Source organism: Mastomys coucha, unplaced genomic scaffold (genome assembly GCF_008632895.1).
Source record: "Mastomys coucha isolate ucsf_1 unplaced genomic scaffold, UCSF_Mcou_1 pScaffold12, whole genome shotgun sequence".
Taxonomy (NCBI): Eukaryota; Metazoa; Chordata; class Mammalia; order Rodentia; family Muridae; genus Mastomys; species Mastomys coucha.
In genome coordinates this window covers 23,058,992-23,084,077 of record NW_022196894.1, presented here as the reverse complement: position 1 = coordinate 23,084,077, position 25,086 = coordinate 23,058,992, and the positions used below count along the sequence as shown (strand labels likewise).

At 40.2% G+C, this 25,086-nt stretch overlaps 1 protein-coding gene across 4 annotated transcripts in view; it reads right to left on the bottom strand.

The window, feature by feature from the left end:
- Tprg1 (tumor protein p63 regulated 1) overlaps positions 1 to 25,086 on the bottom strand; it is a 142,553-nt gene that overhangs the window by 109,232 nt on the left and 8,235 nt on the right. Inside the window, exon 1 of one of the 4 annotated variants that reach the window (XM_031363543.1) lies at positions 24,317 to 24,516. The exons of 2 other annotated variants lie outside the window; for them this stretch is intronic. The gene's annotated coding sequence lies outside the window, so the exon portion shown is untranslated. Of the gene's footprint in view, positions 1 to 24,316; positions 24,517 to 25,086 lie in introns of those variants that run through there. One more of the 4 variants, XM_031363544.1, reaches the window with a different exon arrangement.

Here is a 25,086-nt window from a genome sequence, read left to right as displayed (position 1 = left end):
CCTGAATACATATAAACCACATGTGCATAGGATCCCACCAAGGCCAAAAGAGGGCATCAGACCCCCTGGAACTAGAGTTACATCTGTTTGTGGGTACTGGCGATCACATCATGGTCCTCTAAATGCAATTAACCATTGAGCCATCTCTTCAGCCTCAACTCATAACTTTTATTAACAATATTATTATAATGGCAAAGCCCTCAAAAGCAATAGGGTCTTGGGCCCACTGATATTATATGCTTCTCTGGCTCAAATCTACACCCCACTGTTCACATTCCCATTAAATGTGCTGCTCATTTTTTCCAATCTTAACCTTCAGAGTCAGAAAAGTTATCCCCAGAGTGTTTTCTCCTTATTCTACCCCAGAAACTCCATTACATTCTGGAGGTTCTCTCGTGTATGGAAGTTACACAATCTGTCATAATCATTTCTTTCTCTTCTAAAATCCAAGGCAGAGGCAGGATGTTGATCCCAGAACACATTTGTTTCTCAGAGACATGCATGAAAACCTATTCTGAGAACAGATTAGCTGAAAAGGAGTAGCCAGCCACATTTGCCTGGCCAGGACTTGAGTCAAAAACATAACAAAAGATCTTGGGAAAATTTTGTCTCCTATGAGTTGGTTGAAATAAGCAAACAAATAAATAAATACATAGACAACAAAACATTTTGTATGTAAACACACAAGTCTAACATCAACCAGAGACAGGTATAACTCAGAACTCTTTCCTAATGGGCCTTTGCTCATGGCCAGAGCAGGTAACTCAGGGCTCCTTCCAAATGGGCCTTTGCTCATGGCCAGAGCAGGTAACTCAGGGCTCCTTCCTAATGGGCCTTTGCTCATGGCCAGAGCAGGTCTATTTTCAGGGTCCTTACCTCTCTTTCAGGGCTCTCTTCCTGGTGAACATGCACAATCACATAAACTCTCGCTCACTGTATCTCCCCATTACTGACACCTTATAAAGTTACATACAATTTTTTTTAAAACCTTGACATGGGTATCTTTAATATCTAGTGTGAATTTAATACTGAAAAGTCCAGGCTCTTCGCTGGAAGCCTTGGGAAGACAGGCTTCCTCAGTGCCAACTCTTATCAACATTTCCTACCATGTATTAATCCATTCAATCTGCTATAACAAAGTCCACGAGGCTGGATAACTTAAGAACAAAGAAAACTACTCTCATTTTTCTAGGCAGGAAGTCCAAGATGAACAAATTGGGTATTGCATTTTGAGGAGGGACCCAGCAGTGTTCTAACACAGCATTAGGGACAGAAATGGGGAAGGGACCTGACTAGTTAGCTCCAGCACTTTCTTTAGGCATACGATCTGCAAGAGACAAAAACCCGTAGTCTAGTTACCTACATAAGATCCCACTCCTTAATACTGACACACATGGAATTAACACAGTACGTGAATTCTGGGTAGTGCCTAAATTTGAGCAATACATGAGAAAACCTAAACCTGAGATGATTATGTGTCTCTTGAGAACCTGTGAGTGATTAAATTTTAAAAAGTTAAAATATAGACAATAAAATTCAAACTACAGGCCTTCTAGGACAATAGTATCCTACCCCAAAGAATATTCGTGGTCAGACTTAGACCTTAGAAATGTCTGTAACTTGTTAAGTAGAACTATTCATTTTTCACAGGTTGCTCTGCAGGTGGTAGGAGAGAGAAAATGTTAGTTGCTGTGCTATGTTGCACTCAAAGGTGTTGACTGCACTTCCCACTGTTGGCACAGCTACCTACACGAAGGGGTTAACATTCACCAGGCATGTCCCCAAAATAAAAATCCACTTTTAATTTTGACATTTTGTAAAGGTAATTTATGTGAATTTATGTGTGCAGCCTTTCTGAGTCTCTGTGCAAGCAGCCGAGGGATGTGTGGTGGATACACAACAATACTCAACACCTCGCGGCTCTCCAGCAAGCTCGCTTCTGTGCCAGTGGAGATAAGAATATTGGCAAATGATTCTCCACAAGTTCACATTTTGTGCATCAGTGATAGCGCACTAGCAAGGATGCTGAATCCTGGGGCAGGATGAGCTGAAGGAGGGTGTCATCTCTCCCAGCCCTTCCTGAGTCAGATGAGCCCTCTGCTCTGCACCAGTGCCTTCATTTCAGAACAGCTGGTGGGGGTGGGGCTGGGGAAGAACACAGAGCCACTGGGGAACACAGGCTGTATTCACAGTGACCATGACCAAGTAAGCCACTTCCTCACTTCTGCTGTCTGGTCAAAAGGAGGGGCCAGACTTGGTCTATGTGAACTGTGCACCTGGAAACTGCAGAAAGTGTCTGCAGGGAGGGTGAATGAAGCTTCCAATCTCCAAACCCATTTTAGTGAAAACAGATCCATTTATCTTTTGTGGAACTTTTTCCTTACCCTTTCATGTCAGTGAACAATGGCACTCAAGTTTGAAAGCCGACAGAGTAAATTATATTTAAATTTCTTTCCAGCTCAATGACTTTACAAGATCTTCCTGAATTTTATAGTTATAAGCCCACAGAGATAGCAAAAGGATTCTCCTGATGTGTAAATGCCATGAGGCCAACAGTAGAGAGAAGAGTATGGTGACAGGCATCAAATTGGATGACCATCACGGGGATTCTGAGACACTGTCCTCTGGCTTCCCTCTGCATAGGATGGAAACCCACATGGACCTGAGCTGCTAGAGACACCAAAAATGGAGAGCAGAACAATTGGCCAGGCCACAGCCAGAGATGGGTGAGTACATCAGTATCTATTGATGCATTTAAAAGTAGCAAAGAATTGAAAGGTCCACTGAGCATCTTACAAAACATTAATGCTTAGGGGGTTCATCAAAACTATGTCAGGGAAATTTGGTAGAGTTAAGAGCATTTGTCTTAGACAAAACTTTTCTTACACATCCTTAAAAGCACTTCCACCCTTTCTTTTAATCTGGATTAGCACTTTGGTATTGATCACAATATTCTGTTCTAGAACTACCATTCTTTTTCCTGTTTTCACTTATGAGCCACAAGCAACTCCAGAGCAGTATATGTGCTACACTCATCTTCATGGTCCAGTGGTTGGTATGGGCAGGACATAGATTTGCTGATGGATGAGTGCCTGGTCTACTTGTTTCTCTGCAATGTTTGCTCTCTGAAGGGCATAGTTGAGTGCTCAAGGACCACCTATGAATTTAACAGTGTGAAAGCATACCCATAAACCTTTCCTACACACAGTCTCATGCTACATGCTGACTCCAATCTACAGAAGATCGAGGACTAGTGGAGGTGCAACGATATCTACAAATGTGGCAGCCTTTGATAATTGAGCCGTGGTGGCAGGTTAGCCATGATATATGGTGGAAAAGAAGAGAGGTTGGCTGGTGGGTGGGGAGAGATATGTGGAGAAAGGCACCTCAAAGCTAACCACACATTAGAGGATAGGATGAAGACATTGCAGACAGAGGTGTGAGGTATGAGAAGATGTGTGACAAGGAGAAAAGGTAATACAGTATGTGTAAGTGGCATGTCAGCCAACTCCAAGCACTATCCTTGGTGAACTGGTTATGCTTGGTGGGAAATGTTATTGGTGGGTAACATTGAGAAATCTGTAAGTGACATTGGCAGATTCAATAAACACACAGTCAAGGAAGGGTTTGTTAGGTTGGACAGAAAGATGTGAAAATGGATAAATGGTGTCATGTTGGACTGGACACAAATAAAATCCTTGAGTCAAATGGAGCCATTATAGTGCCGATCTTGACTCTGTATTTCTGAGAGGAAACTTTCTCTGCAGATATGGATGGAGGACTGAATTCAAACACAGGGAACACAGAGGAAGTGCCAGGAAGATTTCTCCAAGTCTTCCCTTTACAACCCCCCCCCCCTAAATATAAACTCTAGAAGTAGATGTTGATATAAGCCTACACAGAGACATTTTAGACAGAGGACATTTGGCAGAAAAGATTTGGAACACAGAGTAGAAAGAAGTCCATCAATAACCTAAGAGCAGAGTTGGGAAGCTTTCCTCAGGCAGTAACTGTCCTACTTTGAACTGGCTTAACCATTTGTGACACAACAGTAGCAAGGTGGGAAAGAAAATAGTCCAGCCTAAATCAATCACCATACTTCTTCCCTGCACACACAAAAGGGAGATAGGAAAGAATGCAAAGTAAATGCCATACACAAGTAACCAGCCAAGAAGAGGATGCTGGTAAAGATGTGCTTTAGACTGTGAACAGGACTCAGGTCTTCACACATTAGTGAAAAGAGAACAGAGAGGTCCAAACAGGCAGCCAAGGATGGTCACTCAGATCCCAAGGCAGCTCTTTTCTTCTTTCTTGAAACACTATGGGAGCCCTAATTTTGAATTTGTTGATTTGAATTCAGAGGAATGCAATAGTTAGAAATTAGAATAAATCTCAGTTCTAATTACTAGGACATCACAGAGAAGTATGTGGATTAGTGTCCACCAAAGATTCCTACATTCCTGTCCAGCTCACAACAGGCAGAAAGAGGAGCAGCCTTTACACAAGCACATAATCTCAGAAGCCAGCCTCCATATAAAGCCAACGATGACATCTACAATGCAGATTCAATAAAATTCGGGGTAAATTCTTTATTCAATATTGATAGAACAGCATTTCTCTGAAATAAAAATTCAAAAAAAAAAAAGATAAGAGGGGACAATTGCAGGTGACGGGATCAATTAATATATACTAGGAAAAGCTAGTCCACAAGACATTGGGAAATGCATAACCAGTAGTCTTTACTGTTCTAAAGAAGATTTGGTGAAGAAAATGTTTCACCGAAGTACATACAGTGTGTGCGTGGGCTGACAAATCATCACAGAATAAATCCACCCAGGCCATATCCCCAAGGTCAAGGAATGCCATATGAGTGGCTTCCTAGAAGCAGTAGTTCTGTTTTCAAAAGCTCACATTCAATCAGTACCCCATGACAGACACCAAGGGCCCTGACACACATTTTCACAAGCATCATTAGTCACTTTACAAATAAGAAGGCAGGTCCTAAGCTGAGAGCAGGGGGGTGACAAAGCAAATTAGTGGTTAGAGCAGAGCTCCAGGCCCTTCTTTCCTGTTCACAGCCTCTGATTCCTAAGAAGGTTTAGCTATCCTCTCAAGCAAGAAAAGCTTGTTGTCCACAGACACTCCTTCCTCCTGAGTCAGCACTTAGTTCTGCTCTTTCACCATAGAAGCAGGCTTCGAGCACTTTCCTAGATACTGCTTAAAAGTCTATTTAAACTGTTGCTTCCTGTCAGGGGCACCCGATGTATGCCAGGCACAAGGATAGCCACTTCGGTGAACTAGCCAAGAGACTTCCTGCTGTTTGGCAGATCCTTTCCAAACTCCTCTGTTTCTGTGAACATTCAGATCCACTACGTGGTAAGGTGACAGGTCTCTTTTGTAAAGGTGGTATCACATGGATAGCAAGGGACCGCTGAGCCTATCCTTGGAGGAACAGTGGAGGCATTTGTTTGAGAAGAGGGAACATATACAGACTCTGACAGTTAAGGTTTGGCAGAGCGAAGAGCAGAGTGATTTATTTCATTTGATGCTAGAAACCTTCCCTAACTCGTGAAGCTCTTGCTTTTCATGGCCAACCTTGTCAAAAAGAGAAAAAAAAAGTGTGACAATTGGTGACTCTGTCCTGCTTTGCTGGCTCTGTAACACACAGCAAGCTGCTTCTTGGTCGATGTGCATTTGCTCAAAAAAAATTTTGAGCAAACAAAGTTTTTACTGAGCCTGAAGCTATCTGAGCATTGTTCACTCCTTGTATCTCCGAGTTCTTTGACACTGCTGCCTGTTGCATCAGCCATTGGGAATTTCATATCTCCTCCTGATCCTTACAGCTCGGCTTCTGGGTTGTTTCCTTACTTGTGAACTATAGACACTTCATGCACACTGCAATGGTTTAGCATAAAATGCCCCCACATAGCCTTGTGTGTTCTAACACTTGTTCTCCAACTGATGTGAACCTAAGTTGTACAGCTTTTAAGATGTAGGGCCTAGCTGGAGGTAATGGTCGCCTGAGGGGTGGCACTAGCCCAGATCACAGTCTTAGCCCAAACTCTCAGTTCTCTGATCCACTGAGGCATAAACAAGTAGCCTCATATTCTGCTCCAGGCATCACGCTGCCATGAACTCTACCATACTTTCCCTATCATTATGGACTAACCTTTTCTCAATCAGTGAGCATCAGTAGCAAGTCCTTTGTCAAGTTGCATTATAGAAGTGCTTTGTCACAGTGGTGAAAATAGCAAGTGATACTAAAGGCATATCTCTAATGCTGATATGATGGGCTATAGATGTAGTGACCTACGATCTATACAACTGTTAACCAGTTACCTTGATGCATAGGAACCTCTAACTCATCATAGTGAAAAATAAACTTAGCATGCTTTTACGCCATCTATGAATGTATTGGTCTCTAGTCAAAATCCAGGGAAATATATCACAATAGTAAAATTCCCCTTGCCATAAAACTCCTTGAGTCACTTTTCTTGCCTAGTCCTTACCCATCAAAAACTTACTCTCCCTGCCTTTTGAATTAATAAAAGAAAGAAAAAGGAAAAGTAACATGACTGTTCCCACGTCTGATGGGGGAGATGTGTGTGGGAAAGAGCATGGCCAGAGGCAGGGATAAATGGGAGAGTCCAGAGTGGACATAACCACATAAGAATTGTGTCATGTGGGGAGAAGGAGATGGAAAGGGAGTTAGGAACCAGGTACAGCAGCCAGGAGGACCAAGGAAAAAAGAAAGCAGGTCACCAAAATGGTTGGATTATTCAAGGAAGAGTATCTCAGCCCCTTGGGCTGGAGGGTTTAGGAGAGGTGGAGGGGTATGCGAGCCAGGAGAGCTCTGTTAACAGGTGCGGACTGAGGGGTTGTAGGAAGAACCTGGAAAACAAGTTCCTATTTTACTATGTTAAGTAGGTACCTCAGCCACTTGTCCCAGGATTTAAACCTAACACCTTCCAATCCCTCAATTCAAACTAAACTTGCTAGTTTACTCCATTCAAATTGCAGGAGCTGGTAGTTAATATCATAGCGGTCATTGATTGACTATTTAATGGTCACCTGTGGTGGTTAGTAGTGATAACTGTCAACTTAATAGAATCTAGAATCACCTGAGAGATAGACCTAAGGGCATACCTACAGAGATTGTCTTTATTAACTTATGTGAGAACATGCACCTTGATCAAGGGCAAGACTCTTCTCTTGACAGGGCATCCTTGGCTATATGAAATGTAGAAAGTGAGCCAACACTAGCAAACTGTGGTGGTTTGAATATGTTTGTCCCAGGGAGTGGCACTGTTAGGAGGTGTAGCCTTGTTGGTGTAGGTGTGCCCTTGTTGGAGGAAGTATGTCTGTCTGGGTGGGCTTGGAGACCCTCCTCCTAGTTGACTGAGGGATTCAGTCTTCTCTTAGCAGCCTTCAGATGAAGGTATCGAATTCTCAGCTCCTCCTGCACCATGCCTACCTGGGCTACCATGCTTCTACCTTGAGGATAATGAACTGAACCTCTGAACCTGTAAGCCAGCCCCAATTAAATATTGTCCTTTACAAGAGACCTTGGTCATGGTGTCTTTTCACATCGATAAAACCCTAAAGATGACACAGATATTTCTTGCTCTCTTGTTTCTTGACTGTGCATGCAATTTGAACAGCAACTTTAAGCTCCAGATGCCCTGACATCCCTACCATATAGGATTGACTGTATGTTGAGATATGAACCAGGATAAATATTTTCTCCCTGAGGCTGCTTTTGTCAGTGTATTTTGTCACAACATCAGGGAAAAAAATTAAGAATGTGTCTCTCCATTTTATTTGAATACATGTGGTTGTGTCCTCTTAATGTCCTTGCTTCACTCTAAAATAAATCCAAGCTCCAGATTATGGTGAGCCCATGGTTTGAGCAGCTACCTCCCTATGGAGATTTATGCCTCATTGTTTGTCCTGTACCCTTTCTTCTCCAGTCCCTTCCGTCCTCTGTAAAATTCATTCTTTGTTTCTTGTTCTCCACTGTCAGTTCCACTTACTCACTGGCCTCCTCCTTTCCTTTCTCCCATGATTCCCTTTGCCCTACTTAGAGCACTGAGAACAGAAACAAGCTTTCTTCAACTAATCTCCATCTCTTGGGTTAGTTATCCCTCAACTGTATCTTCCTGTAGACTATACTGAGCCCTTCAGAACTCCTGACTTGGTGTACTGTAGCTCCCCATTCATTGGTCTTAGCTTTATCATTTTCTCCTCTAATACAATCCTTGATGACATTAACAGGGTTTTATTGGTACTCTGGTATCATTATCATCAAGTGGAGCATATCAATGTGTTCTTTATGGATTAGCTGAACAAATGACTACATAAGAAATGTCTTCAAATTGATGAATATATGACAGAAAATGCAAAGGGCTGCCTGCCCATGCCTTGGGCAGTTTCAACCTGTAGTTTCAGCTCATGGGAAACTGAGTGGGTAGGATGACTGGAGTCCAGGAGGATAGGTCAGTCTGGGTAAGAGAGCAAAATCCTTCTAATTAAAACAAATAAACAAAGACAGAAAATGCAAACAAGGCTAGAGAATATCTCTCCTCAAGTGAGTCAGACCAACATGATGAGAGATTTGAGGTCTTTCTAGGTCCAACATCCAGCATGCCATTTCCAGAAGCCTGTCATGAACATCAATAGAAGAGCAATTTCTATTGCTTGTCAAGCACCATTAGGTTGTATCAACAAGTTCTTTGTCATTGCTAAGACTAGGCTCTGTGAACAGTGAGGTTTGGTAAAGGAAAGATCTATGCCTGCTTTGGCCCTCAGGGATGCCTACAAAAGACAGAACCTGTATATAGCACAGTACACACAGTCACAGAGGATGCCCCAGAGGTAACTTGCACCACCAGAGACAGACAGAACAAGAAAACACTTGCTTCATCCTGAAACCACCTTGAGAGGCAAATGAGAATCTCAGTGTCTTTCCTGACAGCCGCTCTAGTGACAGAGGGGGCAGAATAGAAGCTTATCCTCAAGCCAATGGATACTATTCCAGCAGGCACACAAGGACCATGGAATAATGCTGAGAACCCTAGAGCAGTGGTCCTCAACCTTCCTAATGTGTATACATATCTAATATACAGAATATCATATATGCAGCCCTCAAAGGAGTTGGAACCCACATGTTGCGAACCACTGCCTTGTAGTTTTAACAGTAGATACTGTTAACTTCTCACTGTTGGGCATTATCACTAAAAATGTGTTAGAGAAATAATGGAATGTACATGAAATTCCTAATATGGCAAATGTTAAGCAAGGCAGAGTTTTAGACTAATTAGCTATAAGGTCTCCTGAGAATAGTATCATCTTAAGGCCAATTGACCCACTTCTACCCTGCCTTGGAGAGGAGATTGACACCTGGAAAGACAACCTGTTCTACAAGATGCCAGGACATTGAAACAAGTCTAGAAAGTTCCACCCAGGGAAAGAAAAGACAGGGAATCTAGAGCAACACAGATGGCTCATTAAAATAAGTACTGAGATGAAAGTCATTCTGCATTAGAAGAGCCATTCAGATTCACTCTAAGATGACTTTAGAAAAGTAGATGGTTTAGAATGTTAATGAAAAAAAAAGTCTAAAATAGTTTTACATTGGATTGTCAATGGCAGACAGACATGATCAAGAGTGACATCTGCTCTTCTTTTTGCTCCCAAGAACAAAAATGAAACAACAACAAAACAACTCTACGGTCTTCGATGGAACATTCAGGAAAATGATGAGGGAGGGTTAGTAGTTCAAGGCAAGCCTGGGACACATAGTAAGTTAGAGGCTGGACTTCATCTCAATAACAACAAAAAAGCATTCATAAGAAACAGAAGTATATAAATATTATATACATAAATGTGCCCAGAATATTAGAAAGTAAGGAAAGTTACATTTTGATGTGTGACCCACTATGAACACAAAGACAGTGAGCAGTGGCAGCCAGAGTGCATAAAAAATGTGCTGAGAAAGTTAAAATTCCTGCCCAAGATAGCCACACGCCTCTGCTTCTTTGCTTGTGTACAGGGTTGGATTACCGGAGAAAGATGGTATTTGGTTTGGGTCAGCCTTTCTGTAAATGTATGTAGCCATTCACACACTGACCAAGAGGGAATAGAGGTAAGAATGAGAAGGCCAGTCAAAGCACTTGTTAAATAGCATGGTCAGTATTTTCAATTTTGTTTAGGAAGAGTACCTAGAAGTTGTAATAATGACCAGACATGTCTCCAAAATTATCTAGGAGGGAAATTTGCCTGCTTTTTCTAACACTTGAGACTGCTCTTGCTTTGCAATGTTTAAAATTTTTCTTTCTTTCCTACCAGACAAGGCAATGTCCCTGCATTTGACTGTCAGTCTCTGACTCATTCTTCCAAAACTTTGTCAGGAGACGGGCTTATTAGAAAACGCTGGACAATAGTCCAAACCAACTATCCTCTAGGTAGCAGGACTATGGTTATAGAATCTTTAAAAAAGGAAGATCTTGCTCATTCTTGTTTAGCATCCCAGTTATCAGATGTCTCCCAAGATTGTTAACTTGATTTCTTAAAAGCCTTTCCTAACTATAGGTTTAAAACTCACAATAAAGAGAAAGAAATCTGTTAATGGGTTACCAGACCTTCATAAGCTATTTGGAGATAACTGAATTCATGGAAGAGAGAGGGATCCCTTGACATAAATTTTTTCTACAGTATGTTCTTAACTCACCACATTCTCATGGTAATCCCATGTATGTCCTTTTTTTCCACTTACCTTTATTATAGGCAATAATGTCTCATTCATAATTAATTTATGAACAGAAAATAAAATCTATCCAAAGGTAATGTAGGGGGAATATTATATAGTCATTATAATGAACAGTATACAAATTATCAAAAGGACCCCATTATGCTTTTATTTTTATTCAAGCAACAAAATAGAATACACCACATAGCATAACATTGGGTTTATAAGGACAAAATACAAATACATAGGGAAAACATTTACTATTACATTCATCAAAGTGATGATGCTAGTCTTCTCTGGGTTGTGGGAGGATAGACTTTTTCTTCTTTATTATATTTTCTAATTTTCTACAAAGAGAATTACATAAAGAATATCTAAGGAGAAAAAGTATTATGCTCATAACAGTATTGAGGATAGAAAATGCTGTTCTTTGAGCACCCACATCCTCATCACAGACTTCCCTTTCCTCAGAACATTCCATTATGGAAAAATCTGTTTCACACAGAAAATATATCAAAATCTGATTTTTGGAAAATCTCAGAAGCATCAAAAGTCAGAAAAAGACCAAAGTGAGTACCAGGGAGAGATTATACATGATATTTAGAAAGTCAAATTGGTAACGTATTTTGGTGCCCTTTAATATATAAATTGTTGCTTCAGAAAATAAAAATTAAAGGACCCTAGGAGAGATGAGGAAAGACAGTGTGTTCTGGGAAAGGCTTTTTGTACAAGAAGTTATGAAATTTGTTTTCAGGCCAAGAAGCCACAAACCTGTTATGTAAATGATCTGAGCATATTGCAGAATGATATGTCTCAGATAAACTTAGTTCTTCCAAGAAACCAGTCAGTCTTCTGAGAACAAAAACTTTCCTTGTAGATAGACTGGACACCTTGGCTTGGCAGAAATGTGAGTATTCAAGCAAAAGTCTTGTCTAGTGAAGGATAGGGAAGACAAGGGAGAGGTGGGATTGGCTGCTTTAGGTGTGGGAGAGAGAGCAGTTCAAGAGTGCTGACCAACACAGTATTCAACCTGACCTGACCTAACCCTTAGGCTTAAACCCAGTCAGGCACAAACCAAGCATAATAAAACTCTTCTATTCTTTCCTTCCATGTTATGCTAAACATCTACAACACAACCTTGAAGGCTCAGGGAACAGGGGACAGATTGTAAGAGCCAGAAGATCAGAATATTTCCTTCTAGACAGTGTCTTCTATATGATAGGGGATCTGTCATATCTCAACAATGTAGTTCCTTAGATAAGATCCGAGCAATGGCAACATGTGACATGCTAGTGTGGATGGAGGAAATTTCACTAACCTCCACCTTTAGATTAAAAGCTATAAGCAAGTAATGACTGCTGAGAGAGGAAGAACAAATCTTCTACAGTAATAAGCCCTATGATAGGTTATCTAATCCCAAGGGGCCAGCTTTAAACATACAAAAAAATAAGTAAATATTCAATGTACATAATATATAATTATTTTCTACATTTATGTATATTATATAGATTATTGTATATATAATATATAAAATATATCATTTAAATATATGAAAATTATATAATATAAATATATAAATATTTATGCAAATATACAATATATTTTCTACATTTATATATTATATAGATTATTTATATATAACATATACAAAACAGTAAATATAAATATATGAAAAATATATAATATAGGTATATATAAGTTTATATATAACTACGTAGGTATGTAAATATATATAAAGCAGTAATAATTAAAGAATAAGAGCATATGAACTTTATAGAGAATGAAGGACATGGGAGAAGTTAGACGGAGAAAAGTTTTGAGGGGAAACGATGTAAATATAGGACTCATGTGCAAGTGTAAAAAAATATAAAAAAGGTCAGATTGTTTCTTCTAAAACACATCTTCACTGTGGTTTGCATATTGTTTGTAATGAGATGAGTTTTTCATCATCTGTAGTTTTTAGTTTTCTAATGTTTCCCACTCCTGTAGTCCCTTACATCAGCTACCAGGTGGAGTGGCCAAGCCAGAGAGCTGAGCTTTCTCTATCGGAGCCTGAAAGATGTCTGCACTTTTGATTTAAGCACAATGGGTGGGTTATATGTCAAGATCACTCACCTATGATTTGAAGACACAAATGTTTGGAGAATTAATTAAGCCAACCCTTTCACAAGATAATGGACAAGGAGCAGCAAAGACATAAATTGATTCATTTTGGGCAATCAATATTTTGCTGGGAACAGCATAGCAGAGGTAGAGAGAGCTTTGGATTCAGATAGACCTGGGCTTGAATCCAGACTCCACAACTTACCAGCTGCCTGAGGTCATATAACAATTAAAACCTCTCAACTTGAGTTTTCTCAAATGTGAAGTGAATCCAAAGTCTGCCTTAGGGAGAAGTTTAATGATTGTGTGAGCTAATGGGTCTAAAGAAAACCAGCAGAGTATTAAAATATCATTACAGTCCAGAACATAGCTTTTTAGGAGGAGGGGCTGGAAGGGGTATGATAGTCAATTGAATCTGAGAAATACATCAACAATCATGAGCCAAGCAAGACATTAAACTTAGTGGCAGTGGAGAAGGCTCTGAGTTAGCACCAGCCTGGAATTCTGAGTTCACGGAGAAGCTGTTTCTCACCCCTGAACATCATCTTTCTTTGGTTTCATCAACTACTTACTCTCAAGATTCCCTCCAACAGCCAGGCTAGAGATCTTCCCAGGCCAGAGTGGAATACCCAAATTAAGACTAGGAAGAAAGCTTAAAGTCATTTCCAAAGGTGACCAGATTAAAAGAATAAGACTGAGAGTGTCATATTTATTTTAATCATCTTTATCCCACTAGATATTAGAACTTTCTGATGGGTTTTTTTTTGTTGTTGTTCAGATAAATTTGTTTGTATGTGGAGCAGGAATAGGAAATATAAAAAGACAGCAGTTATCCGTATTCTGCACCCCTCCTTCAAGAGCAGAAGCATTGCGTGATGGGAACTTCCTGTCTTGTTCATTATATAGCCAATGAAAACATTTTGGAGATAGTCTATGTGGGGTACTGTTCCAGATAAAACACCTTTCCTGTCCCTCCAGCCTCAACATGGTGGGTCATTGCTGATTCTGTAGCGTCTGTAATAGGCCAACCATGGTGTTTGGGATTCCTCACTCAGAGAAAGCTTCCATTTAGGGTTTATCTCCCACACCCCAAGAATGTGATCGGTTTTCCTTGCTTAAGCTACTAAGTTGAATAATGAATCAGAAATAGATTCATTGCACGCAATCCAGAACGTAGTAGGAGAATGAGGTAAGTAGCAATACTAAATTAAAGAGGTTTAAAAATTCCAGCACTTAGGAAGCAGAGACAGGCAGATCTCTGAAGTTTGAGGCCAGCCTGGTCCAGGCCAGCCAGTGTCCTGGACCTCAAAACCAAGGTACACAGAGAAACCCTCTCTGTCTCAAAAGACCAATAAAAGTAAAAACAAGAATAAAAATAAAGGTATTATCATTTAATATTGTGCATATAAAGTCACAGTAGTAACCATACCTCTGTAGAAAATTAAACATGGACAAAAAGTCACAGAAGAATATCACATGAAAAACTATGGTCAAAGGCTCCTTATACCCTGTGGTTTCATTTTAAAACTCTGAAGTATGTAAAGTGGTCAAAGATGAAGGGTTAGACATTGATACATTCCATCATCAAGGTGAGAACTGAGCTTTGAAGTAAAAGAAACAAAAGGAGACTCCCAAACAGGAACCTCCTCCTAAGAAACCCTTCTCTACCCACCAGCTGGCATTTTTCTCTGGAGGAAGCAAAGGCCCCTCGGGGTCAGAAAGCATCCTCTGGGCTCCCTTGTCTTTCACACCCAGTGCCAACAGCAAAGGCTCTAAAAGGAATAGCAGCTTACTGAGTGTGCTCATGGCAGATTCCATTTGTTCAAGAGAAGAAGACAGAACAGAGGGTATGGGGACTCAGAATTGAGCCCGGAACCCTGCTAGCCATTTTTGTGGTAACCTTAACTGAGTAGATGCTGACCTTTTCTAATGAGAACTGAGAAGTCTGAGAGCCACGACACAAAGGGTCCTCATTCCTAAAGACTAAGCTTAACACTAGTGTGGCTCCACACTCCTCTCCATGCTGCACAACAGCAAAGGAAACCTGTCCTGGAACTCACCGTGCAGAAAAACAAAAACAAATGACTTTAATGTAAGCCTCAGATTGTTCTACAGTTACCTTTAGTTACCTTTAGACAATGTTATTTTTTTTTCTACATTGAAAGAGAGTCAGCTCCTGTCAGCCAGCACTTGCCGGTATGCACAATAATGTCTGGGTTTGGTGATTATATAAGGGATGGATCCCCAGGTGGGGCAGTCTCTGGATTGTTCTTCCTTCAGTCTCTGCTCTATAGTTAGTCTCAGCAACTCTCTCCATGGGTATTTTGTTCCCCCTTCTAAGAAGGAACGAAGTATCCAGACTTTGGCCTTCCTTCTTCTTGAGTTTCTTGTGGTTTGTGGATTGCATCTTGGGTATTCCGAGCTTCTGGGATAATATCCACTTATCAGTGAGTGCATACAATGTATGTTCTTTTGTGATTTGGTTACCTCACTCAGGATGATATTCTCCAGATCCATCCATTTGCCTAAGAATTTCATAAATTCATTGTTTTTAATAGCTGAGTAGTACTCCATTGTATAAACGTATCACATTTTCTGTATCCATTCCTCTGTTGGGGACATCTGGGTTCTTTCCAGATACTAGCTATTATAAATAGGGCTGCTATGAACATAGTGAAGCATGTGTCCTGAGAGGCTCTGCCAGTGCCCAACTAATACAGAAGTGGAGGCCCACAGTCATCCATTGGACTAAGCACAGAGTCCCCAATAGAGGAGCTAGAGAAAGGACCCAAGGAGCTGAAAGGTTTTGCAGCCCCATAGGAGGAACAACAATATGAACTAACTAATACCCTCAGAGCTCCCAGGAACTAAAACACCACCAAAGAATACACATGGAGGGGCTCATGGCCCCAGCTGCATATGTAGCAGAGGATGGCCTTGTTAGTATCTATGGGAGGAGAGGCCTTTGGTCCTGTGAAGGCTCTATGCCCCAGTGTGGGGGAAATGCCAGGGCCAGGAAGCAGGAGAAGGTGGGTTGGTGAGCAGGAGGAGGGGAGAGGTGATAGGGGTTTTTTTCAAAGGGGAAACCAGGAAAGGGGATAACATTTGAAATGTAAATAATGAAAATATCTCCTAAAAAAAAAGAAAGTAGAGAGCTGGTGTAACTATTGTGTCACATACCCCCTTTTACACTTGTAGGAGGAAATCAATACTGACTGAGGCAGCACTGTGACTCAGCTCATCTTAGCCCTGGGGCCCTGGCCCTATCATTATCTGCACTTACAGATTAGAGAGCAAAATCTTAGAAGATTAAACAGTTTTCCATGGTCAGTCAGACTGTGTGTCTCAGAGTTTTAAACTGACCAAAGGTCTTTCTGCCCTATTTCTTTACTTTTCCACAGAAGTTACTGTATTACTTAATGAATAAATAGTAAGTTCTTATGCCTGAAAATTGGTGAGAAGGTACATTTTATATGTTCTCCTCTCTTTGCCTCTGTCTCTCTCTCTCTCTAAGTGATGTAATCGTTGTGCTATTAGACTTTTAGCTTAATTGTAATTGCATCATGATGTATACATATGTCAAAACATCAGCTGCATGCCATGACCATTAATATATGCTGTTTTTATTGTTAATAATACTCCAATAAAGATGGAAGCAAATAAATAAATTCTAATAATACTGTGCTAGTGCTTATAGGATTCCATTCTGCAACCATACATTGTTATTTAACTAATCCTCCATACTTAATTATTGACACCATTCCCCTGTTATTTGATTATATGAATATGTGCTAAATATCTTTATAGCTAAAACTCATATGCTTTGAATTTATTATTCAGTATTAATTCCTAGTCACAGAAATTATGGGTGAAGATACATAGATGCTAGTGTTTGACTACTTGTGACCAAATTGCATTCCTTGAAATGCTTTACCAATTAAATTTTTAAAATTTATTTATTTTAGTTTTAGTTTTTTTCACTTTTTTGAAATATAATTTAATTAAATTTCTCCATTCTCTTTCTTGCCTCCAAACTTTACCATATATTTTTTAAATATTTATTTTTAGTTATGTGTGCATGTACGTGGCTGGGAACCCATTGAGGTCAGCATTGAATATGCTAAAGCTGGAGTTATAAGTGGTGTGCTGCCCAATACATGTGTTGGGAACCAAACTTGAGTCCTCTGCAAGAGCAGTATTAACTCTTATCTGCTTAAGCTATCTCTCCATCATTATTTTTTCTAAATTTTATTCTTTATCTTCATTGCATCCTGACCATAGTTTCCTCTACCTTTACTCCTCCCAGTCCTGCCCCCAGCTCTCTCCCCAATACATCCACTCCTCCTCTGTTTCCTTCCAATTAAAAAAAAGAGCAGGCCTCCCAGGGACATTGACCAAACATAATTTAAATTTAAATAGGATACACAATGGTCTGCTTTATGACAATCATGACAATCTGCACAGGGTTTTTTGTTGTTGTTGTTGTTGTTGTTTGTTTTTGACTTTCAATGTATTAGTCATTTAAAAATGTTTGCCCACCATTTGTTTTAATACTCAGTTCTTGGCCAGGTACTAAGTCTCTTTAATCCCAACATTTCCGAAGCAGAGGCAGGCAGGTCTCTGTAAGTTCATGGTCACCCTGGTCTATAGAGTCTTAGACTAGCCAAGGCTGCAGAGTGATCCCCTGTCTTAAAACAATATAAGCTAACAACAATAATGGCAATAGGCAGAACTTCCTTTGTATGTTGTGAGTTTGAAAAGCTGAGTTATGTAGGTTTGTATAGACATTTTTCTCATTAGTAGTTTTATCTTTTCTTACTGACCAGGTAAGTTCATCTACTAAGTATACTCACAAATAAATGTTCATGATGTCAGCAAATTTTAATAATCATAACCATATGATTCTGAGTTAAAAGCATGGGTAATAATGATGTCAGATTTTCAAAGTATACACATAAATTATTCAAATTTATGCTTCTCCAACTCAAGAGGAAAATGAATTGCACTAGTTGGTTTCTGAAGCTTTAGACTTGATTTGCCTAATTAATTAATTCTGCATATAAGACTGTCTTGAATCTAGGTACTTTACTCTTTTTTTCTCTGTCTGACATAAATTAAATGGCCTAGTGCTGCTCTAAGTGATATAAAAGAACACCTCATTTATTTAATAAATTAAAGCACATTTGGTAGAACAGTGGCTAAGCACCATGTTAGAAAGAGAAGTGCCAATTAGGAGGACCTGTACATATACAGATAGTTTCAGCCATTGAGAAGTATATTGCTGAAGAATTGGGTCTTTGGCAATATGGATGGATGGATCCAATAGAAGATGGATCATTGCACAATGGCAAGGTTAAGGCAGTAGACATCTAGAAAATGTGTATCAAGAACATTATAGATATTCCATAAAGGGTCATACTGACTTGTGCTACTTATGGATATAGGTACATCAGTAAGAAGATACAGAAGGCCAAAGATCGTGGTGATGGCTTCTACTGAAACATTTCTATTAGGAGCCATCAGTGATAGGAGAAAAAAAGTCACCCCACTGGAGGAATGACAAGGGGAATGAAAAGCTTCCTATTCAGGAGCTGAAGGGCTATGTCAAAATAATGCCCACTTAAACATAGTCTTTATAAAGAATAACAATATCCCAACTGAGAGTCCAGTAGACCTAAAGATCCAGGAGCACATGATTGGAGCTGTGTGTACTGAGACCAGTGAGTATGTGTGGCATTTAAGTAGATAGCATGTGAATGTTCCAAGATGTTGGTAGGAGAGACCAATGCCCTTCTAGACGAAGGAAAAGGAGGCAGCCTGTCCATAAGCGTTGGTATCTAAAACTTGATTCCTACACTCCAGCATCAGGTAGTCAACCTGAAGCCTTGGTCGATAGATAGTATTTGGAAGAACTTTCACTGTTGTACATGCTAAGTTTTAGTTCCTTTCCAGGGCTCCAAATTCCCCACCCTTGGTGCAAAGGTGCACTGAGTTCAGGAGAAATCACTGAGTAGTGTGAGTTTCCTGAGAGAAAAGACCCTGCAACAGTCGTAGCTCAGTGACATTTCTAGAGAGTTCTACAAGTTTAAGTGATTTGCAAACTCTCATGGGTAGACTCTTCACTGTGAGAACCTTAAACTCTAAGTTTTCAGGACTCAGCCTTAAATCCCATCTGCCATTGGTATTGAGCAGATGACTTTAAGCTCCTGAGCCTGATTTTCTGTAACTGAAAGAATTATATGATGGTAATCTCATCTCAGCTGCTCCACATGGTTTATAAAATATTAAATACGATCCTGTTATCTATGTGCACTGATCACATTTTAATCCCTATGGAAGTATATTTCTAGCAACTTTCTCTCACCTTAAAAAAGGAGCCCCCACTTCCTTTTCAGCTAGTATGAATTTCCCCATTTCACAGAATCTCTTATGGATGAATAGATGAATATCTACAGCCATCATTTCCAAAGCCTCTCTGTTTTTTCATCAACCTTCACACTAAAGACTGCTCGGTCCACTTCTCACTCATATTTGATTCTACCCTTGAGTAGCATTCTACCTGCTTGTCTACCTTGGTCCCAGACTCAGGGCTTTTGTGTAGTTATGTACCACCCCTCTGGATGGTGTTCCTCTAGCTCCTCCTGTGTTGGTTTGGAACCAGAGCAAGCAGTGAGCTGGGAACACTAGAGTGTAGTCCCTGCACTAGAACGTAGGTGAGAAGATAATACACTGTCCGTACAAAGTACAAGCGAAATAATATGTGTATTAGGATGGGATGGAGATCATAAAAGATTCTAGTGATCAAATCCTCAAATCTTCTTCTGTGCTGGTGGAGGCCCCCATCAACCCTCTTCCTGTTTGGTACACCACTGGGTCTGTGCCTCCTTCCACTTCTGTAACTCAAGGAAACTGCAGCATCCCAGAAGGCAGCTGAAAACTGCTCATGTTTTCTCTCTATACTAACTTATTTAGTAATTTTAATTATATATATATAAGTTATATATATATAATTATATATATATGTGTGTGTTTCATATGTTCAGATATATAAGTATATATAAATACATATATAAGTATGTACACATATATATGTGTGTATGTATATGTGTGTAGATAGATAGATAGATAGATAGATAGATAGATAGATAGATAGATAGATAGATGGATGGATGGATGGATGGATGGATGGATGGATGGATAGATGGATAGATAGATAGATGTGGAAATATCTTCACTGAATTCTAAATTATTGACAACTCAAATTCTCAAACTTTATGGGATCCAAAGAAACCCCCTAATATTTGTTCTGGAATCTGTTCCTCTCATGATCGTCCCCACTTGAGTTGAAGCCACTCCTTTCTACCTGTCACTCAGGCAGTCACAGGATCCTCTTTGCCTTTTCGCCACACCATTCTTTCCCTCTCAGTCAACCAGACACAAGAGTTCCAACACTCTGTGCACCTACATCGTAAGGTGCTTGTCCTTATGGACACAGCATTCACCCTCACACTTCTGCTTGCCCTACCCCTAATCTACCCTACACTTCCTTTATGCCACACACATTCTCCCTGTTGACACTTAGGATTTGTCTTCAGTCTCACCTCCTTAAAAGCAGGAGAACTACTCACAGGGTTAGAGAAATTGTTTGCAAAATAGCCAATATCCAATAAACGGCTTTTAACAAATGAAATTGTAGCATTTTTTAACTTATCAGATGCTCAAAAATAGCATTAAGTGAATGGACTGTGTTCAAATCCTTCCTTTTATCTAGGTCAGAGCACCCACTGACCTCCTTTAAAGTGGACAATTACAGCAGGTGCACCTACCATCACTCAGCAATGCATGGTAGAACGAGAAGCCCTGGCCTGTTGCCAGCTTGCTGCAGCCAGTGCAGCTACAATTCTGCCTGTTTTTCCACCCACCAGGACTGCTTCAGACCACATACCTGCACTCATGCTTCTCACCAACCTTTTATTAAGGAAGAATAAGAAGAGGGCTCATCCAAGAACCTGCTCTAAAGGCTTCTCGAAGTTACTGCCTCCCAGACAGGAAGGCAATTTAGCCACACTCACTCTCCAAATCACACACGGTAAAGAGTTCAGAGGAAGCTGTGAAACACCACTTTTCAGATAATCCAAAAGAATGTTAGGGGGCAGACTAATAACTTTATCGCCACTTTAAAAACTACTTGCAAGAGTTTCTCAATGCATGTAAGACACTTTCATCTGTATTTCTAAGAAGGGTATATTTATGTCTTTGTCTCCCTTACTTAGCCCTGGTTACTATTTTTAGAAACACTGGGTCATGAATAGTTTATGCATGTTAATTTCCCTGGAACCTTAAAACAGATTTAAGGTACACTTGAACAGGTGTTCTCAGCCAAACTGTGGGTTTCAATAACGAGGAGACTGGCTCAGTGCCTGGTTGAGGGTGACAATGCTCACTTAGCTCACTATGCCTGCACGTGATCTAGTGTTCTTAGTTGGCAATCTGGGACAGACTCAGATTTCCAGTCAGGTTCTCAATCAACTCACCAGTCCTCTCCGCAGCCACTCCATCTATCCTTCAAAGGCACTTCAGGCAGCCTTGAATTGCAACTTTGTTCACTGTCCTTTCTTACTGGAAACTCTTATCTGTATCTTTCTAAAGATTATGTCAAATGTGTCTTCTTTTCCCACAGGAACATCTCTGGTGGCAGTCCACTCACGTGTCAAGACTCTCTCCTTACCCTGTGGAATCACTGCCTTTGTGTCCTTTTTGAGCTATTTATTGCTTGTTTCCCTGTGTCCATGTATTTTGTTGTTTGCTTGCCTTTTCCCATCCTGTACACATTTTCAACATTGGATGAAAGTCCCTTTAGAGAATATTCAGTGTTAGAATTATATGCACCCAAAGCAATCAAGAGGTAATTATTATTTTAATAACCATATGATAAAAATGTATTATTGGCATACTTTTCCAAAGTCTCAGCAAGTTTTGTTACTTCCTGTGTACTGTAGTATGTATAACTCCTTTCCTTAATTCTATGCAACTGATCTTTTGAATAAAGAATGTTGGTCTGCTATTGACAGCTCTCTTTTCTATTTGTGGTTACATAGTCATAGAGACTATTCCAAAGCCCTGTCATTCTGAATAATACTGCAGCTTTGGTATTATTGAGTTTTGATAACTAGCTCAAGAAAATAGCCTACATAGATACCCCACCCAGTGGGCTATACCACTGGGTCATCTTCACATCTTCTATCTCCTGTGTACACAGAAGCCTGGGCCAAGGAATTCACTTCACCTCTCCCTCAAGATCACTTCACACTGATCTGCGGGCTGGCTGGTCTATCATATACCTCCAGCATTCCTTTGAAAGTGAGAGATTTAAGAAACTCTGATCCTTAAAAGGTTAGACGAGATCAGATGAAAGACACTTGGAAGCTTCAGTGAGGAAGGATGGGAACTGTAAAGCTCTGAGGTGCATGTGTTCTGCCTGTGGGGGACAGATACCTCACAGATCCCACTGGTACACTTTCCATATAAGAATGTGGATCCAGCATCACCAAACCTCCTAACCATTCTGAATAATTAAATATTTGCCTTGTGTTTCATTAAACACTACCATGCAATACTTGCAACTAGTTTCATTTTGTTTAATAGTGAAGTAAAATCAAAAAACATTGGCATGCTGGATTCACCTGTGTCTGCTGAACTAAGACCTTTAGATTAATCAAATTCTTAGACTTAAACCTGCCATTAGGTCCTAGGGAATAAAATCCAATTATTTTATAAGACTTGAGGCTATTATCTGGGTGATATCTCAGAAAAAAATACATGTTGGCTGAAAACAAGGATAGCATCACTTCTTGTCCATCTTCCTACCCTTTATCTAAGGAATAATCCCAAAATTTGGCTTAATTGTACAAGAGCCAAATGTTGCTTCTCTTGTAAATGCCCCTACTCTACATAGCATAATGACATTTCTACTAGGTGCTAAGCAGAATACAAATTATCTAAAGTATATAATGGGACAAATCTTATAGGATGGCATCATTGCCATGCTGAACCAGCCAGCTGCTGCTTTGAGATTCTCAGCATCATTCATTACATGCTATGTCAGCAATGGCATAGGAGACCTGCCTTTGACTTAATGGCTCTTATGATGACAAGCGGCATCATGATCCAACATCATGTTTTCTCTATTTTATATGAGACAATTGATTGCTTTCTTCAGGACTGTCCCTTGACTCACTCTTTGCGTGGTCCTGCAGGAATGAATATCGGGCATTTTCATAAGAAACTCGCAGATAAGGAGCTGGGAGGTTACATATGCTTCTCTAACTGAGACTGATTTATCTTTGAGAAGGAAGGGAGAAATAATAACTGTTACATCTTATTCATTCACTGAAGCTGAGACTTTCTTAAAACAGAGGTATGATGACAGGTTCTGTAAGAAGAAGAATTGGAGAAGTTGCTGTGACAGAGTTTGGGGCACTTTAGCACCACTGAGACTTATTTTCCACATCTTACTGTGAGAACGAAAGCTATTGTTTTCCCTAGAACTTCATGATACATGCCCTGAAAAGGCTTCTATGACATTAATAGATGGCCAATCAGCCTCAGGTTCCAATTTTCTTCCTCAGAGATCTAGCACATACAGAAAGCGCTACACAGTCATCTCACGGATGCATGTAACTTTTCAATGTACAAGTTCTTCCTTTCCCATCAGTCTTTTAATTTGCTGTCTAAAAACATCTGTATGTGATGAGGTCTATATAATATGACTATAAAAATCTCTTTTAATTCAACTTTTAAAAATAGGGCCAGACATGGTGCTACACACAACTTTAATTCTTATAGGAGGGAAGCAGAGGCAGGTGGATCTCGGAGTTCAAGGCCAGCCTGGTCTACAAAGAGAGAGTTCCTAGATGGCCAGGGCTCCACAGAGAAATCCTGTCTTGGAAAACAAAACAAACAAACAAAAACCCTTCATGATAATAAAAGCCAATCACCCTTTGTTTATCATTAAAAGTTCAGGAAGATCCTTCAACTCTTTTGGCTTCCTACGTGACAGGATGGCCTTAGGTGGTAAATAATAGGAGTGAGAAGTGATAGCCAGATTTCATCTTGTTCTTAACCCATGGTTCAAACATGAATACATCCCCTCAAATGATGAGGCTTCAGTTTACTGAGCCACCAAATGGAGAAAACTATGTTAGACATACAAAGCCCACAGAGAAGTTATGACTTAAAAAAAAAAAAATCAATGAATAGAGGAGTATGGTAACTGACCAGGTAGCCCAAAAACTTTTAGTCTGTGAACCTTGAACAGGAAAGATGGAGGAATTTCACATGCAAGACCATGATGAGCCTGGATCAACATATCATGTGGCTGGAAAGCCAGTTTAGGAACAGAATCAGTCAGCGTATAGAAGGACATGGGCTTCTTTGTAGAACCAGAAACATGCTCTGTGGTCTTACCTGGAGACGCCGTAGTAGGTCCTCAAGGTTTTTCTGTTTCTTCCCAGACAAGGAAGGTAGACTATAAACAGTGGCTCCTGTAGCTATCTCAGAGGAGGCCAGGCAGGAGAATAGCCAGGAGCTGTCACCCACGGATACAGAGCTGCGCTTCTGTAGCTGAATTGAGAGCCAGCCGCTCCCTCTCAAAGGGGCAAAATTGAGTGAGAATGTTTACAGGGTGGAACTCAGGTGTCAGAGGCAAAGAACTAGGTTTGTGGGTGGAGACTTTCTGGTTCTGCAACAACACACCTAGCTCGTCTGTCTCAAGAAAGTCTAGTTTTCTGCCAACTTCCTCTCTAACTGGAATTTGACTAGGGTGAGAAGGAGCAGCTTCGCTCTTCGTGTGCTCTGAGTAGTTAAAACCAAAGTGGACTTTGAAGGCCATGATTAATATTGGTTACCAGATAACCCACTGACACTTTATGAGAGTCCTGTGACTTCTGTGTAAGAAGTATAGACAACACATCTGGCAGTCTGTCTCTGAAAATTAGCACATATGCACACAGAATCTCTCATCACTCTCTACTCCCATCAACGTGCCACATGTGTGTCTATAGATAGTGACAGCAATGGCCACATTCTATTCTCCCATACACTTCCCACAATGCTTAACAGGTCATGAGAAATCACTACACATTGAATGAATGGCGATCAAGTGATATCTATTTGATGAGTCTTGATTTCTCATTTAATGGATTCTCAGCTATGTTTTTGTTTTTCTGGATTTTTGT